The sequence below is a fragment of the Patella vulgata genome, chromosome 3 (assembly GCF_932274485.2).
Source record: "Patella vulgata chromosome 3, xgPatVulg1.2, whole genome shotgun sequence".
Lineage (NCBI taxonomy): Eukaryota > Metazoa > Mollusca > Gastropoda > Patellidae > Patella > Patella vulgata.
This window is the reverse complement of record NC_065881.2, coordinates 9562784-9574159: the sequence shown is the minus strand read 5'-3', so window position 1 is coordinate 9574159 and position 11376 is coordinate 9562784. Positions and strand designations below refer to the sequence as shown.

General features: G+C 37.8%; 1 pseudogene; it reads left to right on the top strand.

Moving 5' to 3' along the window:
- The first annotated feature begins 359 nt into the window (after window positions 1-359).
- LOC126815349 (putative nuclease HARBI1) lies at window positions 360-7590 on the top strand (annotated as a pseudogene).
- The last annotated feature ends 3786 nt before the right edge of the window (window positions 7591-11376 follow it).

Genomic DNA, 11376 nt, shown 5'->3' with positions numbered 1-11376 from the left:
TCCTTCCACTTCCAAAAATCCCCTACGCGCAAGCGAATTATTGAAATAAAATTAAACCATGTGTTAGTCCCGAAATGACCTAGTTTGTGTCGAGTGGACGTTAAACCCCACTTCTCTCTCTCTTTCAAATGTGCAACAACTTGTAACAAGTACGCCGTTCAAGGGAAACAACTCTAATATACACAACCTTCCTGAAGCTCCAATTTCGGATCTTGTTCGCAACGAATGAAAAATTATATGCATTATTATATGCGTTGCGACCCATTTGGCTCAATTTCTCGTCATCGTTAAAATGGTCCATATTTAACCCACCTAGCAGGACATGTTAAATCATTTAACCGCTCGTTAAATCATTCAAGATGGCTAGTAGGCAGGTACTATGGCCATGCCCCACACTTTAATCGAGAGAAAAGGGTATAAAGGTGTACTTTAGGTTCAAACAGCTCAATGCTTCAGGACCTTACTGACTCTTTGAGTTAAGAGCTCGATACTGATTTGAAAACGATTCCTTTCAATATATATGTATAAACCAAGCAAATCAGTCTGACAGGGGGCTAAGTGGGTTAGACCCTGGCTCACTAGCCTGGAGGTCGGGTGTTCGATCCCTGCATTGACCGAGAATGTTCATCCAGTGATGCAGGACGAAAAACCGAGGTCCCGTGTACACGGGATATAAGAGTAGAACGTAGCCCCGCTGCCCGGGCAATATTTCCCTCATAGCACACTCTATGGCGTATGCCCGTCTTCATTAGCCCCTTCCGGAGAGCAGAATTGTAGGACGTTTAACCCCCTTTTCATTCAATCTTACAGTCGAGCAGAAAGTAGCCATTGCCCTCCACTTTCATGCCAGTGGTTCATTTCTACAGGTGATTGGTGATACTCTTGGTCGAGACAAAAACAGTGTCAGCCGGATAATAGATCGTGTAACCAATGCCATTCTCGGGCAACAACACACCAACTGTCTTTATGACAGCAGATAACATATACGTTGCTATGTATGGCAGACTATTTTCGAAGCCGAGAAGCAATTCCTATTCCAGTGCCATGCTCATTCTAATGACCTTATATTACACCTTTAGCATGCACTATGTCCCTGGACAGGAAACTATTCTCCTGCAGGTCCAAATGGACATTTTAGGAGACAGTGTTCATGCTAAGGACTGTGTTTCCTTCAATAAATCCATAAACAAATACAGAGAATTTACGTCGTTAAATATTAAACATACATTATGCAAGCGCTAAATCTGCCTATTGCAGGTCTTATTCTTCTGAAGTTATTATCTAAATTATTAATTAGACATTAATTAACTTATCCAGGCCATAGCCAACTCTAGATGGCATCAGACTTCTCTGATATTAAATAGATTAGAACAATTCAGCCATATTTTTATGTAATCTAAAAATGGAGGAGCGAGACTTGGCTTCGATCAACCAGTACGGTGGTTGAAATTATTGCACACGTCTTGTCAAACCTTCAAAGGCTAATATCTTCGCTCGCAATAGAGTAATATGAATGAAATTTTTAAATCATTCATTTTACATTATCTTTTTTCGAACTATTATAGCAAGAATGGCTAGCTCTGTATCTAAATGTTTAAGAAAATAAAAGTATTTTGAGAATAATTCAGACTTTTGTTATTCATCCTTTTATCCACTTGTGATAAGAAAAATTAAGGCTTAACATTTTCATTTTGAAGCGAGAGCCGCAACCAGAATGTGTTCACTGTCATGTTCCTTTGACAGTTAAGCACATTTTGATTGAGTGCAATCATCTCAAGAATGTAAGATCAAACTATTACCGTTGCCAGTCACTACATCAATTATTTGCTCAACCGGAGCTGTATGGAAAATTGTTCAACTTTTTAAAAGAGACAAACTTTTATTACAAATTTTAATTGTATATATATATATCCGTATTTTTGTTTTTAATTATTTATATACATAAAGGACTTATATTTATTTATATTTATTTTTAAAAACATTGTCTGTGATACTTGTTTTTATTTGTGTGTATGAATATATTTATGTGATATTGATTTAATTTGTCTCGTCAAAGTCACCATGTGTTTGGCACCATATGGCCCGGTTGGAGCTGACGTGCCATAAAACTCCATTTCATTTCATTTCATTTCTTAAGAGTTGTCAGCCATATTCGTCGGTCAATCATTTCCTCATTGTCTGCTCTATAATTTTTATTATTCCCTTTAATCTGCAGATATCTGATTCAGGTGTACCGATAGTTGTTGCCTGAGGTTCCCGGTACTATTTTTCTATTCAATTTGGGTGTGCTATTTTTTAAATTATTGTTACTTAAAATGAGCAATGAAATAAGAAACAAAAAAAATCTAAAATGTAGATTGTATTTCTTGGTTTAGCCAGTAATAAATCTGATTTTAAGAAACATATGGGAACATGTTTTTTAATATAAGATTTTCAAAACTTAAATTAGGTTTTTATTTCTTAAAACTAGATAATTTTTGCTGGGTATAATAATCTTGTTTTAAGTATATCATGACCAAATTTGTTCTTATATTATAATATTTTTCTTAAAATAAGTTTCTAAAAACTTATTTTCAGTAATTTTTTCTAGTTATTTTTAACTATGAGATTGTATTGATACATACCCCTATTCAGGCCCCCAGTACTGATAAACCAGCTTATGTCAACCGTAAGGTCTACCACAGTATAAATGTATAAGCTGTCTGTGATCATGAAGGTATTTTTCTTTGTTTTCAAACGTATTTACTCCTATTTTCCCAATGGATTTCACATTTGTAAGCATTTTCTTCCATTGAAGCCTTGACCTTGTCAGAGAGCAAGGAATAACTCTATAATCATTGAGGTTGACCACCAAAATTTTTGAGATACACAAACTTGAAGAAGCATACTAAAAACATGTAACTAGTTGCCGTACATATCGCCGTAGCCAACCGGATAAGCCTGTTATCCTTCCACCTCAAAATCATGAATATTTACCAAACCCTCTTCGTCCATTCTAGACCAAAAAATCAATAACCAGCGGCTGCCAGGCAGGATACGCCCACATTTTCGAGAGATGGATATAGAATAAGCTAAAAAGAAAGTGATTTTTCGTACAATCAGGGGTCATAATTCAGGAAGTTACGGTCCGATATGCGCGAACATCGAAAGGAACCGAGATCTTTGGGTTATCTATATATATATTTGAGACTGTCGTTTGTCTGTCTGTTCGGGGTTGGCGGCTACACTAGGTCTGCCCAGAGTCTGAAATTTGGGGTATAGGGGTAGCTCGGACCGGGGAGTAACATAGGCCAGGTGGCGTTAGTCTACCACTTCCGGTTTCGGAGTTATGACCCCCGAGCGAAGTCGGTCTGTTCGGGGTTGGCGGCTTCACTAGGTCTGCCCCGAGTCTGAAATTTGGGGTATAGGGGTAGCTCGGACCTGGGAGTAACATAGGCCAGGTGGCGTTAGTCTACCACTTCCGGTTTCGGAGTTATGACCCCCGAACGAAGCCGGGTATCCTGCTACTAAACTTATATTTCAAGTTTCAACAAAATCGGATAAAAAATTGTGATCTCTTTAGGGTCCACAACCTCGAAATTTTGCCAGTCAGTTTTGGGCCGATTTTCCCGAAATTCGATCTCAGTCGTCCGTAGGGTGTAACGGTGACATAATAATACGTTTTTTTAAATCGGATAAAAATTATGACCTCTATAGGGTCCACAAGCTAAAGACGTGATTTTTCGTACAATCAGGGGCCATAATTGTGACCTCTATAGGGTACACAACCTTGATATACCATATTTTTACGCTATTTGAGAACGAACGGCGGCCATTTTGTCTGTCAATTTTGGGCCGATTTTCACGAAATTCGAACTCAGCCGTCCCTAGGGTGTAACGGTGATATAATAATACGTTTTTTTTTTAAATCGGGTAAAAATTATGACCTCTATAGGGTCCACAAGCTAAAAACGTGATTATTCGTACAATCAGGGGCCATAATTCAGGAAGTTACAGTCTGATATGCGCGAATATCGAAAGGAACCGAGATCTTTGGGTTATAATCATACATTTCAAGTTTAAACTAAATCAGATAAAAATTGTGACCTCTACAGTGTTCACAAGCTAAAAACGTGATTTTTCGTACAATCAGGGGCCATAATCCATGAAGTTACAGTCCGATACATGCCAATATCGAAAGGAACCGATATCTTAGGTGATAAACCTATATTTCAAGTTTCATTGAAATCGGATAAAAATGATGATCTGTAGACTGTTCACAAACAATTGTGGACGGACGGGGGCGACGACAATATACGTCCACATGAAAATGTGGGCGTATAAAAATGGGCATGCAAAAGGGGAGAAAAGAGAGAGAGAGAGAGAATTGCTATAAATAGACGAACTGGTGGAGATGGTGAAATTTAATGGTGGTCTGCCCCTATATATACCCACAAATTGTAATAGTTGGAATGAGACCATCATCCCATTGCTCCAGCCATATTCAGGCTTTTCGCACATACATACATGTACATACTGTATCCCACAAGTTATTTAACACGGCAAATCTTACTTAAAGTTCATAACAAAATTTTGTTGTAGTTATAAAAATGATTTAAATTGTGGTTGGTTTGATTGTACGATTTTTGGTGAACTAATATAAACTTTCGTTGAAACTTACATACTTTTTATCAATATTTCAGGAAAATGTACTCTAGTAACAGCTAAATGGCCAGGATCTACACACGATTCCCACGTATTTAAAGCTTCTTATGTGTATAGATATTTAGAATTAAAGGAGCTAAATCGCTACCATTTGTGATCTAGAAATTAACACAAATGGGTTGCAACGCATAATGTGAACTGAATGTATATAGACTGATTTTCATTCTCGTTCAATCTTTTCCGTTTTTACTCTAATTTGAAATCCGTTATGTTCGGCGAAATACGCTAGAAGTCTCAGTCTAATGACAACCTCCAATATTCCAGTCTATTGCGCATGCTCTCCAGATAAAATATGGCGTCACCATTTGACATGACTTGTGGAATATGTCTAGCCTCTTTCTTTCTTGTCCCATGTTACAAATGGCGCTGAAACGCACTATGGTACACGAATCAATGGTAAAATGTTTATTTTGTCTTAAATATTGGATATCAGAAGCCTATCTTTTCCCGGTAAGATCACAGCATCAATGTTGATTTAAATTGACAAATACTTTGTGTTTCCAATGTAGAAGACATTGGATGATACTGAGTTAGAGACTTAGCTACTTTAAATCATAAAAGTATATCCGACGGCATTATTCTTGGACACAGTAGATATGCATGTAGAGCCATTCATCGACAAGATCTACAATAGAAAGAACATTTGGAATCTGGAAGCGGCTATTGCATGTCCTTCGTTCCGAGGTAAAATAGAAATAATGCAAAAATTATATATATTGCTGTACCTCCCACTACAGCTCGGCTGTACCTCTCACTACAGCTCGATAGGTTCATAGGGATGATGATAATAATAATGATATTAAAACATGGCATATTTACTGTCTTATACGTCCACATCCATAAATAATACATAATGTCTTATCAAAGTTCACACTTCACATTATTAAAATTAATATGTTTATGATAAGAATGAAGCCAGGAAACGTTTGTCGCTTTGTTGGACTTGGAGCGTGTGCCATTTTGCATAATATTGAAATAAAAATGAAAGAACCGCTGGTTGAAGAAAGTGTCCTGGATGTGCCCCAACAAACTGTTCCAGTGCCGGACTTCACTGGTCCTCAAGATGACAGAGCTGTCAGAGAACATAATTATTGCATGTAAAATTTCAATGTTGTGAATCAATCTCTACTCCGTATGTCATCGAATTTTAGATAAAACCATGTACACAATGATTAGAACAATTACCATTGATTTGTTAATATTTTTATTGGATACAAATTTAAATTTCATTTCATGTTTTGAAAATAGATGTATATATAATTACAAGATAGTATTTGTGCATCTCGAGAATCGCTCTATTTTGAAACTTCACGAACAATATTATATGACTGCAGAAATTTGAGATGATTGTGCATAATACAGAAGCGTATTTAAAAAAAAAACCAGGGTTACTATTGCAAGAAAGCAGGGGACTATTAAAATGGGCTCTTGTCTGTCCGTCACACTATTTGGGACACAATAACTCTCCTTCTATTTGAACTAGAATGTTCAAACTTGGTGTAGGTGTTTATCAGGTCAATGGGGGGGTTGGATGGCTGAATGGTTAGCCCGCGCGCTATATCATAAAGTCTGTCATTGAGTCGACTGGCGTGGTTACGAATCCCCGGTTGTACGTGACAAGGAGTAGGGTCGCCTGTCCAACCTCGTGGGTTTTCTCCGGGTCCTCCGGTTTCCTCCCACTGCTAAAGACCCCTACGCGCAAGCGAATTATGTAAATAAAATTAAACCATATGTTAGTCCCGAAATGACCTAGTTTGTGTCGAGTGGACGTTAAACACCATCTCTCTCTCTCTTATCAGGTCAATGCCTTGGAGGAGTTCGAAGATGAGCATTTTCTGCTTAGGGTAAACAGAGATAAACAATTTGATTGGTCGATGCTTTGGGACACGATTACTTTTAGGTCTAATTAAGTGAGAGTGATGAAACTTGGTGTATAGTTTCATTACATTAAGTTTGATCTGAGCAGATCGATAAGCAGTTTGATTGCTCGAGACTTTGGAACACAATAACTCTCCTTCTAATTGAAATAGAATGTTCAAAATTGGTGTAGGGTGTTCATTAGGTGAATGCCTTGATGGAGTTCGATGATGAACATTGTCTGCTTACAGTAAGCAGAGATAAGCAATCTGATTGGTTGATGCTTTGGGGCACGATAACTTTGGTTATATAATGAAGTGAGAACGATGAAACTCCGAATATTTTCAGCTTAGGTTAAGGAGCGATAAGCAATTTGATTGGTCAAGACTTTGGAACATAACAACTCTGCTTTTAATTAAGGTAGAAGTTTAAACTTGATGTTGATGTTCATTAGGTGAATTTCTTGACTGAGTTCAATGATTAACATTTCGAGCTAAAATCATTGGTCGATGCTTTGGGACAAGATAAATTTGATTCTATCTGATAGAGAGTGATCAAACTTAATGTATAGTTGATAATCAGTTTGATTGCTTGATACTTTCGAAAAAAAAATAAATGTGTGATTAATTAATATGTGTCATCTATTTATTTTGGGATTTCGGCGGGGGACATCAGCCTCACTGTTGGCTTGTTTTTCTAGTATAATTGGAGGTCTATGCTTTCCATATATTATACCAAATCGGCCATACTTTTATTGGAATAACCACCCAATAAATACTTTTCTGGGAAAGTATCAGTTTTAAATATATTGGGTCGTATGTCATCTATAATAGGTTTATTAAAAAGGAAAGCCAGTAAGTAGGCTATGCTATTCGTTAATTCTGAAACTAAGAAATAAGGTCTTCATTCTTAATAATGAAACGAGTTATTTCTCTAGTAGATTAACCCGAAAACACTTGTATGTACACCCCGACGAACTTGTTTTAAAACTAACCCGTTGACATTTTCTATTGAATTGTAGCAAACTAATTTATCGTAACGTAACCGGCCGATAGACTGGGGTTTTTTTTACACCAAAATAGAAGTAATTAAATGGGAGCCACGGTGGCTAAGTGGTTAAGACGCTGGCTCGCTAGGCTCGAGGTCAGTCGTTCGATGCCTACATTGGCCGAGAAATTTCATCCAGATTTTCCGGCGTGGTTACCCCTTGAAGAATAACCGAGGTCCCGTGTACACATTGGCATGCACGTAAAAGATCCCTTGGCTGTTGGAATTCTATATAAGAGTAGGCCCTAGTGCAGCTGTCTGGGCAAAATTTCCCGTATAGCAATTGGTAGCTAACCCGATGTGGATACTTCGCTTGTCAGGTATATACTGGAAGTGGGCGTGGCCTGCCTGTGTGTTTGGCGGCCCAAAGCAATCGACATGTTTTAGAAATTGAAAACAAGTATGGCGGTTGTTTTGGGCGTTACCTTTGTTTGTTTAATTATTTCTGTAGTTTTGTAATCGGAGTTCAGCTTTAATCAGCTGACCACTACCATATTTGACGCGAACCACCAGTGGTTCCCAATGCAAAATCAAGGCCTCGTCAAAAACAGAGAGAAATGAGATTTAACGTCCACTCAACATAAACTAGGTCATTTCGGGACTAACACATGGCTCAATTTTATTTCAATAATTCGCTTCCGCGTAGGGGTCTTTAGCAGTGGAAGGAAGCCGGGGGACCTGGTGAAAACTCACGTGGTTGAACAGGCGACCCTACTCTTTGTCACGTACAACCGGGGAATTGAAACCACGCCAGTTGACTTAATGACAGACCTTATGATACAGAGCACACGTGCTAACCATTCGGCCATCCACTCAGTGTTCGAGACAAGGTAAAGGTCATTTTTGTTGTCAAACTAACAGCAGACAACGATATGACCCAAATTACGAAAAATAAATGAAACGTGTGAATGGTAAATTGCAGAATATGTTTTAAAATAAAGATTACTAGTGTTCACTAGGGCAAGTGGAAAAACCTTCCATCTATTTCAAAATTACTTTCAATTATCCTTCAATATCCTTGAATAATGCACTATCCTTGCACATATCTATAATCTTCTCTACTGTTAGATTTATCTATTCAATTAAATCCTTAAATTAAGGTGTCCATGAAAATAACTTAAATGACGTAATTTATAAAATACAAAAATCCCTAAATCTACTAAAGTGATCCAGTCCATAATCATCTGAAACCTTATACGGAAATAATACACCCAACTAATTAAATATGCTATAAAATATCTATTCATTTTTTTAACAGATCATCCGTTACGGTTGTAAATAATGTATTAATGCAGAGTTCGCCAAATACCAAGATGCAGAGCGCAAATAACTGCCTGCCACAGTAATTTTAGCTATCAGTGCTCGCACTGCTTCGGACAGGCAGCAAGATCAGACATAAAGCACCCACAATCTCCTGGAACTGCCAAGATGAACCTCATCAACAGAGAGAGAGAGAAAAAAATGGGGTTTAACGTCCACTCTATACAAATTAAAGGGCCCTTGTAGTTACCAGAAGATCCTTGTTTACAGAGAAGCAACCGCAGGCCCTTTTCTGCCAAGGAACATTACCTGAAAAGTCATAGAATGGTCCGAAACATCCTAAAATATTCACTGACCAGCCAGCCATCCCCAGCTCATTCGAACAAGTATACTGTATACCAATCAAAAAAAAACTTAGCTGTGCCCAAGTTTATTCTGGAGAAGAATAAGAGAAGACACCAGTTACAATTGAGAAGAAACAGGCAACAGCTTTAACAGAGGGGAGCCAGCTACACACTACATTAGTTGAAGATCTGAAATTATCGTCATTTGCATCGTCATTATCCGATTCGACAGCCTCGCTCAAGATAGTCATCACCTGAAACTGAAAAACACAAAAATGAAGCTTCAATACCGACAGCAATAATAACAACGATAAGAATAATACACTCGGCAAACCTCAGCAGATTCCAGTACCCTACATCTAGCCATTGAAACTATTTTCAAGTTCCTGGATTAACAACGGCGTTGCCCATGAAGACGCCTTTGAAGAATGTTATATCATACAAATATTTCAAAGTCTGAAGCTGTTTTTCTTTCAAGTTATCCGATTTTCTTCAAACACGGACAACTTTGAACTGAAAATTCGAAACCCGCTTCGAACGACGCAATTTTGATAACTTCTTTTAAAAAGCGGCAAGTTTTCCTAATAAGTAAACCGGTGCCGCATCGCAATTGTATAGGCGTAGGTACCTTAACGTCATACAGCCGAATCTAGATGTAGAGTAACGAAATCTGCCGAGGTTTGCCGAGTGAAGAATAATACAAACGCCGCTATGGCACAATCGTATATCCCCACAAGCAAAAAATTCTTAAAGTCATTCCAAGCTGCCCAAGACTACCGCATCATATTGAATGTTGAAGGTACCTTATTTTATACAAGCGAGTTTATTTTAAGTAAAGACTCATCCTGTATTCTGGCACAAATGATTACCCACGATTCACCCTTTAAACCATATAAACAACACGAGGACTACAGGTATTATTTTTTAGATCGCAGCCCGGAACATTTTCACATAATTCTAGAATATCTTCGAAATATAAATTCGCCATTATCCTCCCTACACTTATTGCCCTTGCAGGACCATAACCTCACCGCCATTATGCAAGAGGCAAGGTTCTATGCATTGGAATGTGCAAAAGAAAGACTTAGCGAATATTAACCCCATGATAGGAATTGTAATTTAATGTAATGAATGAAATGATTACAATTATTATAAGTATTATAAATGTTATTAAAAATATCGTTGTGAATATCATTATAAATGTATTGCAAATTAATTATAACCTTTAACTTTTAAGACTCTAAATTCTAACATCTTGATGGATTAGAACTGAAATTGTATATATACTATTATACTCATATTATTACATTGCTATAAATATTGAGCCACTCACCAGTTAAAATAAAATTTAATTCCGTGGTCATAATTTCCACGCTTACCACTGCAGAAGTGAGTTATTCTTTCAGTCAATCACCTCAGCGCAGGGGCGTCGTGCAAAAAAAAATTTCGGGGGGGGGGGGGACAATTTTCTGCAATTGTGTTCATGGTCAATTAAATCTACTGGCCGCGGAGCGTGTGGGCGCCGCCCACATCGAATGGCAGGCATTTATTAATGCCTCGGACACAGTTTATTTAACTTCAACGGCGGTTCACCAGATTCCAAAAGTTATCAAGGGCGACAGATATGCTATTTCTAACTATCCTGCGGGGATCGGTGGCAAGAATCATCAGATCACTGACTCTTTAGTCGTGTCTGTGTCAGCTGCAAGTGTCATTATGATGAACAATCTAATGGGCTCCATGATGTTCTTCAAGAACTCTCTTTATTATCACCGAGAAATGCCTACAAAAAAATACCAGCGGCTGCCAAGCAGGATACGCCCACATTTTCGAGAGATGGATAGAGAACCAGCTAAAAAGAAAGTGATTTTTCCTACGATCAAGGGTCATAATTCAGGAAATAACAATTCGATATGCGCAAATATCGAAAGGAACCGAGATCTTTGGGTTATAAACTTTATATTTCAAGTTTCAACAAAATCGGATAAAAACTTTGACCTCTATAGGGTCCACAACCTTGATATACCATAATTTTACGCTATTTGAGAACGAGGGGTGGCCATTTTTTTGTCAGTTTTGGGCCGATTTTCACAAAATTCGAACTCAGCCGTCCTTAGGGTTTAGCGGTGATATAATAATACGGGTTTTTTTTTAAATCAGATAA